An 18,784-nucleotide genomic window follows, 5' to 3' on the forward strand; every position below is an offset into this window, starting at 1 on the left:
TGACAGCTCCAGCAGTAACTCTACCTCCTAGAGCTAGCTGACAGCTCCAGCAGTAACTTCTACCTCCTAGAGCTAGCTGACAGCTCCAGCAGTAACTCTACCTACTAGAGCTTGCTGACAGCTCCAACAGTAACTCTACCTCCTAGAGCTAGCCAACAGCTCTAACAGTAACCCTACCTCCTAGAGCTAGCTGACAGCTCCAACAGTAACTACCTCCTAGAGCTAGCCGACAGCTCCAGCAGTAACCCTACCTCCTAGAGCTAGCCGACAGCTCCAGCAGTAACTCTACCTACTAAAGCTTGCTGACAGCTCCAACAGTAACTATACCTCCTAGAGCTAGCGGACAGCTCCAGCAGTAACCCTACCTCCTAGAACTAGCTGACAGCTCCAGCAGTAACTACCTCCTAGAGCTAGCTGACAGCTCCAACAGTAACTATACCTCCTAGAGCTAGCTGACAGCTCCAGCAGTAACTACCTCCTAGAACTAGCTGACAGCTCCAACAGTAACTATACCTCCTAGAACTAGCTGACAGCTCCAGCAGTAACTACCTCCTAGAACTAGCTGACAGCTCCAACAATAACCCTACCTCCTAGAGCTAGCTGACAGCTCCAACAGTAAATATACCACCAAGAGCTAGCTGACAGCTCCAGCAGTAACCCTACCTCCTAGAGCTAGCTGACAGCTCCAACAGTAACTATACCTCCTAGAGCTAGCTGACAGCTCCAACAGTAACTACCTCCTAGAGCTAGCTGACAGCTCCAACAGTAACTCTACCTCCTAGAGCTAGCTGACAGCTCCAGCAGTAACCCTACCTCCTAGAGCTAGCTGACAGCTCCAGCAGTAACTATACCTCCTAGAGCTAGCTGACAGCTCCAGCAGTAACTCTACCTCCTAGAGCTAGCTGACAGCTCCAGCAGTAACTCTACCTCCTAGAGCTAGCTGACAGCTCCAGCAGTAACTCTACCTCCTAGAGCTAGCTGACAGCTCCAGCAGTAACTCTACCTCCTAGAGCTAGCTGACAGCTCCAGCAGTAACTCTACCTCCTAGAGCTAGCTGACAGCTCCAGCAGTAACTTTACCTCCTAGAGCTACCTGACAGCTCCAACAGTAACTATACCTCCTAGAGCTAGCTGACAGCTCCAGCAGTAACTCTACCTACTAGAGCTTGCTGACAGCTCCAACAGTAACCCTACCTCCTAGAGCTAGCTGACAGCTCCAACAGTAAGTCTACCTCCTAGAGCTAGCCGACAGCTCCAACAGTAACCCTACATCCTAGAGCTAGCTGACAGCTCCAACAGTAAGTCTACCTCCTACAGTAAGTCTACCTCCTAGAGCTAGCCGACAGCTCCAACAGTAACCCTACCTCCTAGAGCTAGCTGACAGCTCCAACAGTAAGTTTACCTCCTAGAGCTAGCTGACAGCTCCAACAGTAACCCTACCTCCTAGAGCTAGCTGACAGCTCCAACAGTAACCCTACCTCCTAGAGCTAGCTGACAGCTCCAACAGTAACCCTACCTCCTAGAACTAGCTGACAGCACCAGCAGTAACTATACCTCCTAGAGCTAGCTGACAGCTCCAACAGTAACTATACCTCCTAGAGCTAGCTGACAGCTCCAGCAGTAACTCTACCTCCTAGAGCTAGCTGACAGCTACAGCAGTAACCCTACCTCCTAGAACTAGCTGACAGCTCCAACAGTAACTATACCTCCTAGAGCTAGCTGACAGCTCCAGCAGTAACTCTACCTCCTAGAGCTAGCTGACAGCTACAGCAGTAACCCTACCTCCTAGAACTAGCTGACAGCTCCAATAGTAACCCTACCTCCTACAGCTAGCTGACAGCTCCAACAGTAACTATACCTCCTAGAACTAGCTGACAGCTCCAGCAGTAACTACCTACTAGAGTTAGCTGACAGCTCCAACAATAACCCTACCTCCTAGAGCTAGCTGACAGCTCCAACAGTAAATATACCACCTAGAGCTAGCTGACAGCTCCAGCAGTAACCCTACCTCCTAGAGCTAGCTGACAGCTCCAACAGTAAATATACCACCTAGAGCTAGCTGACAGCACCAGCAGTAACTATACGTCCTAGAGCTAGCTGACAGCTCCAACAGTAACTACCTACTAGAGCTAGCTGACAGCTCCAACAGTAACTATACCTCCTAGAGCTAGCTGACAGCTCCAACAGTAACTCTACCTCCTAGATCTAGCCTACAGCTCCAACAGTAACCCTACCTCCTAGAACTAGCTGACAGCTCCAACAGTAACTATACCTCCTAGAGCTAGCTGACAGCTCCAGCAGTAACTACCTCCTAGAGCTTGCTGACAGCTCCAACAGTAACTCTACCTCCTAGAGCTAGCCGACAGCTCCAGCAGTAACCCTACCTCCTAGAGCTAGCCGACAGCTCCAACAGTAACTACACTTCCTAGAGCTAGCTGACAGCTCCAGCAGTAACCCTACCTCCTAGAGCTAGCTGACAGCTCCAACAGTAACTATACCTCCTAGAGCTAGCTGACTGCTCCAACAGTAACTACCCACTAGAGCTAGCTGACAGCTCCAGCAGTAACTCTACCTCCTAGAGTTAGCTGACAGCTCCAACAGTAACTCTACCTCCTAGAGCTAGCTGACAGCTCCAGCAGTAACCCTACCTCCTAGAGCTAGCTGACAGCTCCAGCAGTAACTATACCTCCTAGAGCTAGCTGACAGCACCAGCAGTAACTCTACCTCCTAGAGCTAGCTGACAGCTCCAACAGTAACCCTACCTCCTAGAGCTAGCTGACAGCTCCAGCAGTAACTCTACCTCCTAGAGCTAGCTGACAGCTCCAGCAGTAACTCTACTCTCTAGAGCTAGCTGACAGCTCCAGCAGTAACTCTACCTCCTAGAGCTAGCTGACAGCTCCAGCAGTAACTCTACCTCCTAGAGCTAGCTGACAGCTCCAACAGTAACTCTACCTCCTAGAGCTAGCCGACAGCTCCAACAGTAACCCTACATCCTAGATCTAGCCTGACAGCTCCAACAGTAACCCTACCTCCTAGAACTAGCTGACAGCTCCAACAGTAACTATACCTCCTAGAGCTAGCTGACAGCTCCAGCAGTAACTACCTCCTAGAGCTTGCTGACAGCTCCAACAGTAACTCTACCTCCTAGAGCTAGCCGACAGCTCCAGCAGTAACCCTACCTCCTAGAGCTAGCCGACAGCTCCAACAGTAACTACTTCCTAGACCTCCTAGAGCTAGCTGACAGCTCCAGCAGTAACCCTACCTCCTAGAGCTAGCTGACAGCTCCAACAGTAACTATACCTCCTAGAGCTAGCTGACAGCTCCAACAGTAACCTACCACTAGAGCTAGCTGACAGCTCCAGCAGTAACTCTACCTCCTAGAGTTAGCTGACAGCTCCAACAGTAACTCTACCTCCTAGAGCTAGCTGACAGCTCCAGCAGTAACCCTACCTCCTAGAGCTAGCTGACAGCTCCAGCAGTAACTATACCTCCTAGAGCTAGCTGACAGCTCCAGCAGTAACTCTACCTCCTAGAGCTAGCTGACAGCTCCAACAGTAACCCTACCTACTCCTAGAGCTAGCTGACAGCTCCAGCAGTAACCCTACCTCCTAGAGCTAGCTGACAGCTCCAGCAGTAACTCTACCTCCTAGAGCTAGCTGACAGCTCCAGCAGTAACTCTACCTCCTAGAGCTAGCTGACAGCTCCAGCAGTAACTTTACCTCCTAGAGCTACCTGACAGCTCCAACAGTAACTATACCTCCTAGAGCTAGCTGACAGCTCCAGCAGTAACTCTACCTACTAGAGCTTGCTGACAGCTCCAACAGTAACCCTACCTCCTAGAGCTAGCTGACAGCTCCAACAGTAAGTCTACCTCCTAGAGCTAGCTGACAGCTCCAACAGTAACCCTACCTCCTAGAGCTAGCTGACAGCTCCAACAGTAAGTCTACCTCCTACAGCTGACAGCTCCAAGTCTACCTCCTAGAGCTAGCCGACAGCTCCAACAGTAACCCTACCTGCTAGAGCTAGCTGACAGCTCCAACAGTAAGTCTACCTCCTAGAGCTAGCTGACAGCTCCAACAGTAACCCTACCTCCTAGAGCTAGCTGACAGCTCCAACAGTAACCCTACCTCCTAGAGCTAGCCGACAGCTCCAACAGTAACCCTACCTCCTAGAACTAGCTGACAGCACCAGCAGTAACTATACGTCCTAGAGCTAGCTGACAGCTCCAACAGTAACTATACCTCCTAGAGCTAGCTGACAGCTCCAGCAGTAACTCTACCTCCTAGAGCTAGCTGACAGCTCCAGCAGTAACCCTACCTCCTAGAACTAGCTGACAGCTCCAACAGTAACTATACCTCCTAGAACTAGCTGACAGCTCCAGCAGTAACTACCTCCTAGAGCTAGCTGACAGCTCCAGCAGTAACCCTACCTCCTAGAACTAGCTGACAGCTCCAACAGTAACCCTACCTCCTACAGCTAGCTGACAGCTCCAACAGTAACTATACCTCCTAGAACTAGCTGACAGCTCCAGCAGTAACTACCTACTAGAGTTAGCTGACAGCTCCAACAATAACCCTACCTCCTAGAGCTAGCTGACAGCTCCAACAGTAAATATACCACCTAGAGCTAGCTGACAGCTCCAGCAGTAACCCTACCTCCTAGAGCTAGCTGACAGCTCCAACAGTAAATATACCACCTAGAGCTAGCTGACAGCACCAGCAGTAACTATACTGACAGCACCAGCAGTAACTATATCGTCCTAGAGCTAGCTGACAGCTCCAACAGTAACTACCTACTAGAGCTAGCTGACAGCTCCAACAGTAACTATACCTCCTAGAGCTAGCTGACAGCTCCACAGTAACTCTACCTCCTAGATCTAGCCTACAGCTCCAACAGTAACCCTACCTCCTAGAACTAGCTGACAGCTCCAACAGTAACTATACCTCCTAGAGCTAGCTGACAGCTCCAGCAGTAACTACCTCCTAGAGCTTGCTGACAGCTCCAACAGTAACTCTACCTCCTAGAGCTAGCTGACAGCTCCAGCAGTAACCCTACCTCCTAGAGCTAGCCGACAGCTCCAACAGTAACTACACTTCCTAGAGCTAGCTGACAGCTCCAGCAGTAACCCTACCTCCTAGAGCTAGCTGACAGCTCCAACAGTAACTATACCTCCTAGAGCTAGCTGACTGCTCCAACAGTAACTACCCACTAGAGCTAGCTGACAGCTCCAGCAGTAACTCTACCTCCTAGATCTAGCCTACAGCTCCAACAGTAACCCTACCTCCTAGAACTAGCTGACAGCTCCAACAGTAACTATACCTCCTAGAGCTAGCTGACAGCTCCAGCAGTAACTACCTCCTAGAGCTAGCTGACAGCACCAGCAGTAACTCTAACTCCTAGAGCTAGCTGACAGCTCTAACAGTAACCCTACCTCCTAGAGCTAGCTGACAGCTCCAGCAGTAACTCTACCTCCTAGAGCTAGATGACAGCTCCAGCAGTAACTCTACTCTCTACAGCTAGCTGACAGCTCCAGCAGTAACTCTACCTCCTAGAGCTAGCTGACAGCTCCAGCAGTAACTCTACCTCCTAGAGCTAGCTGACAGCTCCAGCAGTAACTCTACCTCCTAGAGCTAGCTGACAGCTCCAGCAGTAACTTTACCTCCTAGAGCTAGCTGACAGCTCCAGCAGTAACTCTACCTACTAGAGCTTGCTGACAGCTCCAACAGTAACTCTACCTCCTAGAGCTAGCCAACAGCTCTAACAGTAACCCTACCTCCTAGAGCTAGCTGACAGCTCCAACAGTAACTACCTCCTAGAGCTTGCTGACAGCTCCAACAGTAACTCTACCTCCTAGAGCTAGCCGACAGCTCCAGCAGTAACCCTACCTCCTAGAGCTAGCCGACAGCTCCAGCAGTAACTCTACCTACTAGAGCTTGCTGACAGCTCCAACAGTAACCCTACCTCCTAGAGCTAGCTGACAGCTCCAACAGTAAGTCTACCTCCTAGAGCTAGCCGACAGCTCCAACAGTAACCCTACCTCCTAGAGCTAGCCGACAGCTCCAGCAGTAACCCTACCTCCTAGAACTAGCTGACAGCTCCAACAGTAACTATACCTCCTAGAGCTAGCTGACAGCTCCAGCAGTAACTACCTCCTAGAGCTTGCTGACAGCTCCAACAGTAAGTCTACCTCCTAGAGCTAGCCGACAGCTCCAACAGTAACCCTACATCCTAGATCTAGCCTACAGCTCCAACAGTAACCCTACCTCCTAGAACTAGCTGACAGCTCCAACAGTAACTATACCTCCTAGAGCTAGCTGACAGCTCCAGCAGTAACTACCTCCTAGAGCTTGCTGACAGCTCCAACAGTAACTCTACCTCCTAGAGCTAGCCGACAGCTCCAGCAGTAACCCTACCTCCTAGAGCTAGCCGACAGCTCCAGCAGTAACCCTACATCCTAGAGCTAGCTGACAGCTCCAACAGTAAGTCTACCTCCTACAGTAAGTCTACCTCCTAGAGCTAGCCGACAGCTCCAACAGTAACCCTACCTGCTAGAGCTAGCTGACAGCTCCAACAGTAAGTCTACCTCCTAGAGCTAGCTGACAGCTCCAACAGTAACCCTACCTCCTAGAGCTAGCTGACAGCTCCAACAGTAACCCTACCTCCTAGAGCTAGCTGACAGCTCCAACAGTAACCCTACCTCCTAGAGCTAGCTGACAGCACCAGCAGTAACTATACCTCCTAGAGCTAGCTGACAGCTCCAACAGTAACTCTACCTCCTAGAGCTAGCTGACAGCTCCAGCAGTAACCCTACCTCCTAGAGCTAGCTGACAGCTCCAGCAGTAACTCTACCTCCTAGAGCTAGCCGACAGCTCCAGCAGTAACCCTACCTCCTAGAGCTAGCCGACAGCTCCAATTGTAACTATACCTCCTAGAACTAGCTGACAGCTCCAACAATAACCCTACCTCCTAGAGCTAGCTGACAGCTCCAACAGTAAATATACCACCTAGAGCTAGCTGACAGCTCCAGCAGTAACCCTACCTCCTAGAGCTAGCTGACAGCTCCAACAGTAAATATACCACCTAGAGCTAGCTGACAGCACCAGCAGTAACTATACGTCCTAGAGCTAGCTGACAGCTCCAACAGTAACTACCTACTAGAGCTAGCTGACAGCTCCAACAGTAACTATACCTCCTAGAGCTAGCTGACAGCTCCAACAGTAACTCCACCTCCTAGATCTAGCCTACAGCTCCAACAGTAACCCTACCTCCTAGAACTAGCTGACAGCTCCAACAATAACTATACCTCCTAGAGCTAGCTGACAGCTCCAGCAGTAACTACCTCCTAGAGCTTGCTGACAGCTCCAACAGTAACTCTACCTCCTAGAGCTAGCCGACAGCTCCAGCAGTAACCCTACCTCCTAGAGCTAGCCGACAGCTCCAACAGTAACTACACTTCCTAGAGCTAGCTGACAGCTCCAGCAGTAACCCTACCTCCTAGAGCTAGCTGACAGCTCCAACAGTAACTATACCTCCTAGAGCTAGCTGACTGCTCCAACAGTAACTACCCACTAGAGCTAGCTGACAGCTCCAGCAGTAACTCTACCTACTAGAGCTAGCTGACAGCACCAGCAGTAACTCTACCTCCTAGAGTTAGCTGACAGCTCCAACAGTAACTCTACCTCCTAGAGCTAGCTGACAGCTCCAGCAGTAACCCTACCTCCTAGAGCTAGCTGACAGCTCCAGCAGTAACTATACCTCCTAGAGCTAGCTGACAGCTCCAGCAGTAACTCTACCTCCTAGAGCTAGCTGACAGCTCCAGCAGTAACTCTACCTCCTAGAGCTAGCTGACAGCTCCAGCAGTAACTCTACCTCCTAGAGCTAGCTGACAGCTCCAGCAGTAACTCTACCTCCTAGAGCTAGCTGACAGCTCCAGCAGTAACTCTACCTCCTAGAGCTAGCTTACAGCTCCAGCAGTAACTTTACCTCCTAGAGCTAGCTGACAGCTCCAACAGTAACTATACCTCCTACAGCTAGCTGACAGCTCCAGCAGTAACTCTACCTACTAGAGCTTGCTGACAGCTCCAACAGTAACTCTACCTCCTAGAGCTAGCCAACAGCTCTAACAGTAACCCTACCTCCTAGAGCTAGCTGACAGCTCCAACAGTAACTACCTCCTAGAGCTTGCTGACAGCTCCAACAGTAACGCTACCTCCTAGAGCTAGCCGACAGCTCCAGCAGTAACCCTACCTCCTAGAGCTAGCCGACAGCTCCAACAGTAACTACACTTCCTAGAGCTAGCTGACAGCTCCAGCAGTAACCCTACCTCCTAGAGCTAGCTGACAGCTCCAACAGTAACTACCTCCTAGAGCTTGCTGACAGCTCCAACAGTAACGCTACCTCCTAGAGCTAGCCGACAGCTCCAGCAGTAACCCTACCTCCTAGAGCTAGCTGACAGCTCCAACAGTAACTACTACCTCCTAGAGCTAGCTGACAGCTCCAGCAGTAACCCTACCTCCTAGAGCTAGCTGACAGCTCCAACAGTAACTATACCTCCTAGAGCTAGCTGACTGCTCCAACAGTAACTACCCCTAGAGCTAGCTGACAGCTCCAGCAGTAACTCTACCTCCTAGAGCTAGCTGACAGCACCAGCAGTAACTCTACCTCCTAGAGTTAGCTGACAGCTCCAACAGTAACTCTACCTCCTAGAGCTAGCTGACAGCTCCAGCAGTAACCCTACCTCCTAGAGCTAGCTGACAGCTCCACAGTAACTATACCTCCTAGAGCTAGCTGACAGCTCCAGCAGTAACTCTACCTCCTAGAGCTAGCTGACAGCTCCAACAGTAACCCTACCTACTAGAGCTAGCTGACAGCTCCAACAGTAACCCTACCTCCTAGAGCTAGCTGACAGCTCCAGCAGTAACTCTACTCTCTAGAGCTAGCTGACAGCTCCAGCAGTAACTCTACCTCCTAGAGCTAGCTGACAGCTCCAACAGTAACTATACCTCCTACAGCTAGCTGACAGCTCCAGCAGTAACTCTACCTACTAGAGCTTGCTGACAGCTCCAACAGTAACTCTACCTCCTAGAGCTAGCCGACAGCTCCAACAGTAACCCTACCTCCTAGAGCTAGCTGACAGCTCCAACAGTAAGTCTACCTCCTAGAGCTAGCCGACAGCTCCAACAGTAACCCTACCTTCTAGAGCTAGCTGACAGCTCCAACAGTAAGTCTACCTCCTAGAGCTAGCCGACAGCTCCAACAGTAACCCTACCTCCTAGAGCTAGCCGACAGCTCCAACAGTAACTACATCCTAGAGCTAGCTGACAGCTCCAACAGTAAGTCTACCTCCTACAGTAAGTCTACCTCCTAGAGCTAGCTGACAGCTCCAACAGTAACCCTACCTGCTAGAGCTAGCTGACAGCTCCAACAGTAAGTCTACCTCCTAGAGCTAGCCGACAGCTCCAACAGTAACCCTACCTCCTAGAGCTAGCTGACAGCTCCAACAGTAACCCTACCTCCTAGAGCTCGCCGACAGCTCCAACAGTAACCCTACCTCCTAGAACTAGCTGACAGCACCAGCAGTAACTATACGTCCTAGAGCTAGCTGACAGCTCCAACAGTAACTATACCTCCTAGAGCTAGCTGACATCTACAAGTGTCACTGCTATAAGCCTTTAAGTGTAGCTAGGTGATGATTTATGAAATTGTTAATAACCACTGCGATAAGCCATTTTCTACCGGTGTCTGTGTTCTTACCCAGTGGGTACCCTGGACTACCCGTTTGGTAGAGGTTAGGTGTGTGTTCTTACCAAGTGGGTACGCTGGACTACCCGTTTGGTAGAGGTTAGGTGTGTGTCTGTGTTCTTACCCAGTGGGTACCCTGGACTACCCGTTTGGTAGAGGTTAGGTGTGTGTTTTTACACAGTGGGTACCCTGGACAAACCTGTTTGGTAGAGGTTAGGTGTGTGTTCTTACCCAGTGGGTACCCTGGACAAACCTGTTTGGTAGAGGTTAGGTGTGTGTTCTTACCCAGTGGGTACCCTGGACTAGCCGTTTGGTAGAGGTTAGGTGTGTGTTCTTACCTGGTGGGTACCCTGGACTAGCCGTTTGGTAGAGGTTAGGTGTGTGTTCTTACCCGGTGGGTACCCTGGACTACCCGTTTGGTAGAGGTTAGGTGTGTGTTCTTACCTGGTGGGTACCCTGGACTACCCGTTTGGTAGAGGTTAAGTGTGTGTGTGTTCTTACCCGGTGGGTACCCTGGACTACCCGTTTGGTAGAGGTTAGCTGTGTAGGTGGGAGCAGCAGTAGGGTAACCTCCTGGGTAGCCTACAGAGGACAAGAGAGTCTTAAGGCTTCCCACCAGAAACAGTTTGAAACAGTTCATACATGATGAGAATTTGACAACCTTTTTGTTCGTTTTAGTCTTCGGCAAAACGTTTTTTTTCCGGCTGTTGGTGACCACAATTTATTTTCTTGAAAACGAGCCGAAGTCCCACGCCCCGTTGTCTGTGATTGGTCAACAGTATGGATTCTTCAATGAAGTGTTTGTTTTCATTCAACGAGAGACAACACATTTTTTTCACTTGAGAAACACTGCACCAAACATCTTAGACATACAATTTTCCTGACGAAGACCTCCTCGGCAAAAACATCAACATTAATGACATATTTCTTGATTTATCTTAGATTGATTCTGACTATTTTGAGGAAGTGCTACTGGGTAGGTTGTTGGTATGGGGTCTCAAGAGGGACAAACACTAAACATCATTCTTGTTTTTCTAGCGAAGGTATTTTAAGGGAGTATGGGAGCACAGATATTCACTTCGCCTAGCTGAGTGAGTTCAGCTAGAAGCAAACCAAACCTATGTATGAGGACGCAACACACACACACTGTCATACAACACACTCTGGGGTGAACGCAACACACACACACACAAACACACACACAAACACACACACACACACATACACACTGGGGTGAACGCAACACACACACACTGTCATACAACACAAACACACACACTGTCATACAACACACTGAGGTGAACGCAACACAAAGACACACTGTCATACAACACACTATGGGGTGAACGCAACAAACACACTAGTTTACAACACACTCTGGGGTGAACGCAACAAACACACTAGTTTACAACACACTCTGGGGTGAACGCAACAAACACACTAGTTTACAACACACTCTGGGCTGAACGCAACACACACACACTGTCATACAACACACTGAGGTGAACGCAACACAAAGACACACTGTCATACAACACACTATGGGGTGAACGCAACAAACACACACTGTCATACAACACACTGAGGTGAACGCAACACAAAGACACACTGTCATACAACACACTATGGGGTGAACGCAACAAACACACACTGTCATACAACACACTGAGGTGAACGCAACACAAAGACACACTGTCATACAACACACTATGGGGTGAAGGCAAACACACACTGTCATACAACACACTGGGGTGAACGCAACACAAAGACACACTGGTCATACAACACACTCTGGGGTGAACACAAACACACAGTTTACAACACACTCTGGGGTGAACACAACACACACACATACACACACTGGTATACAACACTCTAGGGTGAAGGCAACACACACTGGCAGACAACACACTCTGGGGTGAACACAACACACACACATACACACACTGGTATACAACACTCTAGGGTGAAGGCAACACACACTGGCAGACAACACACTTTGGGGTGAATGTATAGTTGTAAACATTGACATAGGAAGACCTGTGGGTGTGTGTATACAAGATTATCTCTCGGTCTTACAGTATGTATGCATATGGTTTTAGCACATACAGCAGGAGGGGGAGAGCTCTGCTGTTGAGTTAACACCTGTGTGTGTGTAGACAGTAGAACATGGTGCACACCAGGATACTACGGCATGTTGAACAGTGGTTCTGGCTGTTAATCTGTCTTCATTGAGAGATGTTTCACACAACCAGACAACTGGAACCAGACTGTGTTTGTGTGTCAGTGTGTGTGTGTGTAATGATGAGATGAAACAGACGGCTAATCGGCTCACCAATTAGCAGACATTACAACCTCCAGTATAACCACTAACGAGACAAGGAATTGTTTATGTCTTTTCAGTGATTACATTGTGTGGGAGGAAGGTGAGAAATGAGAGGGATGGAGAGAGGGAGGGAATGAGGAAGAGAGGGAGGGAGATATGGATGGATGGAGAAAGAGAGATTAGGAGAGAAGGATAGATGGAGAGAGAAAGGGATGGATGGAGAAAGGGATGGATGATGAGAGAGAAGCAGCATGACACAGGCAGCATCCATGTTGCTGTGTGTGTGTGGTATGTGGAGGTGACAGCTGTGTGGTTGGGGACAGTCATACATTCTGATAGATATCACACTCAGTCCCATCACACTGTGACATACAGGCCCTGTTATAACCCTGGTATAGTGAATGGTAGCATCACACTGTGACCAACAGGCCCTGTTATAACCCTGGTATAGTGAATGGTAGCATCACACTGTGACATACAGGCCCTGTTATAACCCTGGTATAGTGAATGGTAGCAGCACACTGACATACAGGCCCTGTTATAACCCTGGTATAGTGAATGGTAGCATCACACTGTGACATACAGGCCCTGTTATAACCCTGGTATAGTGAATGGTAGCATCACACTGTGACCAACAGGCCCTGTTATATCCCTGGTATAGTGAATGGTAGCAGCACACTGACATACAGGCCCTGTTATAACCCTGGTATAGTGAATGGTAGCATCACACTGTGACATACAGGCCCTGTTATAACCCTGGTATAGTGAATGGTAGCATCACACTGTGACCAACAGGCCCTGTTATATCCCTGGTATAGTGAATGGTAGCATCACACTGTGACATACAGGCCCTGCTATAACCCTGGTATAGTGAATGGTAACATCACACTGTGACATACAGGCCCTGTTATAGTGAATGGTAGCATCACACTGTGACATACAGGCCCTGTTATAACCCTGGTATAGTGAATGGTAGCATCACACTGTGACATACAGGCCCTGTTATAACCCTGGTATAGTGAATGGTAGCAGCACACTGACATACAGGCCCTGTTATACCCTGGTATAGTGAATGGTAGCATCACACTGTGACATACAGGCCCTGTTATAACCCTGGTATAGTGAATGGTAGCATCACACTGTGACCAACAGGCCCTGTTATATCCCTGGTATAGTGAATGGTAGCATCACACTGTGACATACAGGCCCTGCTATAACCCTGGTATAGTGAATGGTAACATCACACTGTGACATACAGGCCCTGTTATAGTGAATGGTAGCATCACACTGTGACATACAGGCCCTGCTATAACCCTGGTATAGTGAATGGTAACATCACACTGTGACATACAGGCCCTGTTATAGTGAATGGTAGCATCACACTGTGACATACAGGCCCTGCTATAACCCTGGTATAGTGAATGGTAACATCACACTGTGACATACAGGCCCTGTTATAGTGAATGGTAGCATCACACTGTGACACACAGGCCCAGTTATAACACTGGTATAGTGACTGACTATCATACCATCTCTAAAGTCAGTCTCTGAGCCATCAAATGGTTGCACAGGGAACTCATAGATCTGAACAGGCCACTTCCTGAACGTCTGCTGTTGGCGGGCATGAACGTTGAAATGTTCAAACTCTTAAACAAAATTGGGATCCTTAACGATGAGAAAAATCCTAAAAAAGGGAAATTTTTCCCCCTATTTTTTTCTTCTTCAAATGAAACTCAACTCTCCTCGCTAATGATGCCAATGTGTTCAGTCTTCGGTCTCTTGCATGTAGAATATCCTAGCCTGTTCATTGATGACAGGTTCTGCTTTACTGAAGTCGCGAGACATTACAAGCCAAGATATTGTGAAATACAGCAGCCCATTGCGAGATACAGTTTTTGATTGCAGATAGTCAGAACCATGAGGCCTGTCTGCCTGATGGCTGAACCTACCTATTACTGCGCCCCTTGCCTCTCTCTCTCTCTCTCTCTCCGTCCCTCGCCTCGCTCTCCGTCCCTCGCCCCTCTCTCTCTCTCCGTCCCTCGCCTCTCTCTCTCTCCATCCCTCGCCTCTCTCTCTCCGTCCCTCGCCTCTCTCTCTCTCCGTCCTTCGCCCCTCTCTCTCTCCGTCCCTCGCCTCTCTCTCAGTCCCTCGCCTCTCTCTCTCTGTCCCTCGCCTCTCTCTCTCTCCGTCCCTCGCCTCTCTCTCCGTCCCTCGCCTCTCTCTCTCTCTCTGTCCCTCGCCTCTCTCTCTCTCCGTCCCTCGCCTCTTTCTCTCTCCTTCCCTCGCCTCTCTCTCTCTCCGTCCCTCGCTCTCTCTCTCTCTCCGTCCCTCGCCTCGCTCTCTCTCCGTCCCTCGCCTCTCTCTCTCTCTCCGTCCCTCACCTCTCTCTCTCTCCGTCCTCGCCTCTCTCTCTCTCCGTCCCTCGCCCTCTCTCTCCGTCCCTCGCCCCTCTCTCTCTCCGTCCCTCGTCCCTCTCTCTCTCCGTCCCTCGCCCCCTCTCTCTCCGTCCCTTGCCCCCTCTCTCTCTGTCCCTCCCCTCTCTCTCCGTCCCTCGCCTTAGTATAGCAGCGAAATCTCTTATAACACCTCTCTCTCTCCGTCCCTCGCCTCTCTCTCTCTCCGTCCCTCACCTCTCTCTCTCTCCGTCCCTCGCCTTTCTCTCTCCGTCCCTCGCCTCTCTCTCTCTCCGTCCCTCGCCTCTCTCTCCGTCCCGTGCCCCTCTCTCTCTCCGTCCCTCGCCTCTCTCTCTCCGTCCCTCGTCCCTCTCTCTCTCTCCATCCTCGCTCTCTCTCTCCGTCCCTCGCCTCTCTCTCTCCGTCCCTCGCCTCTCTCTCTCTCTCTCTGTCCCTCGCCTCTCTCTCTCTCCGTCCCTCACCTCTCTCTCCGTCCCTCGCCTCTCTCTCTCCGTCCCTCGCCTCTCTCTCTCTCCGTCCTCGCCTCTCTCCGTCCCTCGCTAGCTCGCTATGAAAGACGCAAGTGTTTGCGTTCTCGGAAACACGGTAACGTATCTGTCTCCTCCGTTTCCAAAAATTCTGAATTTGAAGGAGTTGATTCCTACCGGAAGATGTGTTTTGACTTACCCCATTTAAATCGACTGGTCAATCGTTTGGTCGATAGGCTGTTGGTCGACCAAGGTTTCTTTAGTCGAGTATATATAAATATATGGGTGTACAAGACACCTGTCTGATTCATGCCTGTCTGAGTGGACTGAACCATTATGGAGGCCGTGGGGATGGTACAGTCCATCACTCTAAGACATGTGATACTAAAATGGGATATGGTTATATTATGTAACAACAATGGCGCAACACTAATACAAATGAGATTATTTTAACAAACGCGCTTTCTCCCGTGTTAGATAGTGGTTGCTGTCCGCGGGTTCAGAAACACTTTAGTGCGCCTTTTCCTAGACCATGTTAACTGTGTGAATAATAACACAGTTAACCAGCATATTGGTGTCGAGAACAATGTGGTGGAGGAAGCAGCGAAATCAGGAGACGAGAAAAAGGCACTCGCCTAAATTGTCTAAGAAAAGTGAGGAGAGAGGAAACCAACTTAATTAGGTCTATAATCAATAGCCTTTCTGATCAATACGCCTGGCTTCGTAAATCATCCACATTTATAGAAATAAGACACATCCTGATTCCGTTTGAGTGTTTAACTGCCTACTGATTCCATGATGACATGTCAAGAAAACAATTCCACAAATGTGTCTGTTTTTAAATCTTTGCATTGCTGTAGGGGGTTTACACTTATTTCTAGGCGTAGAACGGCCTCATATAACCACCATGTCATTATCATTAGTAGACTTAGTATAGCAGCCTCATATAACCACCATGTCATTATCATTAGTACTTAGTATAGCAGCCTCATATAACTACCATGTCATTATCATTAGTAGACTTAGTATAGCAGCCTCATATAACCACCATGTCATTATCATTAGTACTTAGTATAGCAGCCTCTTATAACCACCATGTCATTATCATTAGTACTTAGTATAGCAGCCTCTTATAACCACCATGTCATTATCATTAGTAGACTTAGTATAGCAGCCTCTTATAACTACCATGGCATTATCATTAGTACTTAGTATAGCAGCCTCTTATAACCACCATGGCATTATCATTAGTACTTAGTATAGCAGCCTCTTATAACCACCATGTCATTATCATTAGTAGACTTAGTATAGCAGCCTCTTATAACCACCATGGCATTATCATTAGTACTTAGTATAGCAGCCTCATATAACCACCATGTCATTATCATTAGTACTTAGTATAGCAGCCTCATATAACCACCATGTCATTATCATTAGTACTTAGTATAGCAGCCTCTTATAACCACCATGTCATTATCATTAGCACTTAGTATAGCAGCCTCTTATAACCACCATGTCATTATCATTAGTACTTAGTATAGCAGCCTCATATAACCACCATGTCATTATCATTAGTACTTAGTATAGCAGCCTCTTATAACCACCATGTCATTATCATTAGTACTTAGTATAGCAGCCTCTTATAACCACCATGTCATTATCATTAGTACTTAGTATAGCAGCCTCTTATAACCACCATGTCATTATCATTAGTACTTAGTATAGCAGCCTCATATAACCACCATGTCATTATCATTAGTACTTAGTATAGCAGCCTCATATAACCACCATGTCATTATCATTAGTACTTAGTATAGCAGCCTCATATAACCACCATGTCATTATCATTAGTACTTAGTATAGCAGCCTCTTATAACCACCATGTCATTATCATTAGTAGACTTAGTATAGCAGCCTCATATAACCACCATGTCATTATCATTAGTACTTAGTATAGCAGCCTCTTATAACCACCATTGAGCTGTAGGCCAAAGACCTCATCCTGTTTAATTTTAATACCGTAACTTACTGAGGCCTATAATTTAATACTTCTCCAGTCTATTGCATCAATCTATCATGATTTGAAATGCAATCGAGCATTTTAGTTTTAAAATAAAATAAAGTGAGCCTTGAATAATTAACTTAAACAATAAATAAACTGTTCCAATTTCTGGAATATGACTGTTTTCGGTCTTTGCAGATTTTTGGATTGACGGTTCTGGTCGTGATGGACTTCAGAAGCGTCGTTCCTTTACAGTTAAAAGCAAGTTCAGTGGCTCTTCTAAATGATCTCCAGAGAAGAGAAGGTTTTGTGTAGGCATTTCAATTTCGTGGTATCGAATTGGTAGCTACAGTCTTGTCTCATCGCTGCAACTCCCGTACGGACTTGGGAGAGGCGAAGGTCGAGTGCCAACCAACCCGCACTGCTTCTTGACACAATGCCCACTTAACCCGGAAGCCAGCCGTACCAATGTGTCGGTGGAAACACCGTACACCTGGCGACCTGGTCAGCGTGCAGACAAGGACATCCCTGTCGGCCAAACCCTCCACTAACCCGGACGATGCTGGGCCAATTGTGCCCCATGGGTCTCCCTGCCGGCCAAACCCTCCACTAACCCGGACGATGCTGGGCCAATTGTGCCCCATGGGTCTCCCTGCTGGCCAAACCCTCCACTAACCCGGACGATGCTGGGCCAATTGTTCACTGCCTCATGGGTCTCCCTGCTGGCCAAACCTCCACTAACCCGGACGATGCTGGGCCAATTGTGCCCCATGGGTCTCCCTGCCGGCCAAACCCTCCACTAACCCGGACGATGCTGGGCCAATTGTGCGCTGCCCCATGGGTCTCCCTGCTGGCCAAACCCTCCACTAACCCGGACGATGCTGGGCCAATTGTGCGCTGCCCCATGGGTCTCCCTGCTGGCCAAACCCTCCACTAACCCGGACGATGCTGGGCCAATTGTGCGCTGCCCCATGGGTCTCCCTGCTGGCCAAACCCTCCACTAACCCGGACGATGCTGGGCCAATTGTGCGCTGCCCCATGGGTCTCCCTGCTGGCCAAACCCTCCACTAACCCGGACGATGCTGGGCCAATTGTGCCCCATGGGTCTCCCTGCCGGCCAAACCCTCCACTAACCCAGACGATGCTGGGCCAATTGTGCGCTGCCCCATGGGTCTCCCTGTCGGCTGCGACAGAGCCTGAACCCAGAATATCTAGTGGCACAGATAGCACTGCGATGCCTTAGACCACTGTGCCACTCGAGAGGCCCTACACATTCCTAATAGAACCATTATTCTGCATTGTGAATTGATGAGGAATTTTATGATTTTCTCTTATAGTTTTAATGGGAAAAGGATAGAAAATGGCAATTTAAACATTCCTAGTAAGGATCCAGCAGGACACATCGTAGACCAGATAGATCTGTTTACTTCTGTCTACCGGTAGCTAGCCCAATCACTTCGGTTTGATGAGAGGGTATTTATTGGTGGGTGGGAGCAAGGTAATGTGTGTCTCACCTGTGTAGGCCATGTTCTTGGGGTTACCGTACGGAGCTCCAGGCTGAACAGGACTGTAGACGGGATTCATACTGCTGGATAATCTGTTCTTACTGAGGGGGAGGGAGAGACGGGGGATAGGGGAGGGAGAGAGAGAGAGGGAGACAGGGGTGGGTGTAGAGAGAAAGAGAGAGACAGAGATGGGTGTAGAGAGAGAGAGAGAGAGAGAGACAGGGATGGGTGTAGAGAGAAAGAGAGAGACAGAGATGGGTGTAGAGAGAGAGAGAGAGAGACAGGGATGGGTGTAGAGAGAGAGAGAGAGAGAGACAGGGATGGGTGTAG

At 49.1% G+C, this 18,784-nt stretch overlaps 1 pseudogene; it reads right to left on the reverse strand.

Moving 5' to 3' along the window:
- The window catches only part of LOC112267474, a 92,122-nt pseudogene that overhangs the window by 17,972 nt on the left and 55,366 nt on the right, over positions 1-18,784 (reverse strand).

This window comes from Oncorhynchus tshawytscha, linkage group LG14, assembly GCF_018296145.1.
Source record: "Oncorhynchus tshawytscha isolate Ot180627B linkage group LG14, Otsh_v2.0, whole genome shotgun sequence".
In the NCBI taxonomy this organism is placed as follows: domain Eukaryota; kingdom Metazoa; phylum Chordata; class Actinopteri; order Salmoniformes; family Salmonidae; genus Oncorhynchus; species Oncorhynchus tshawytscha.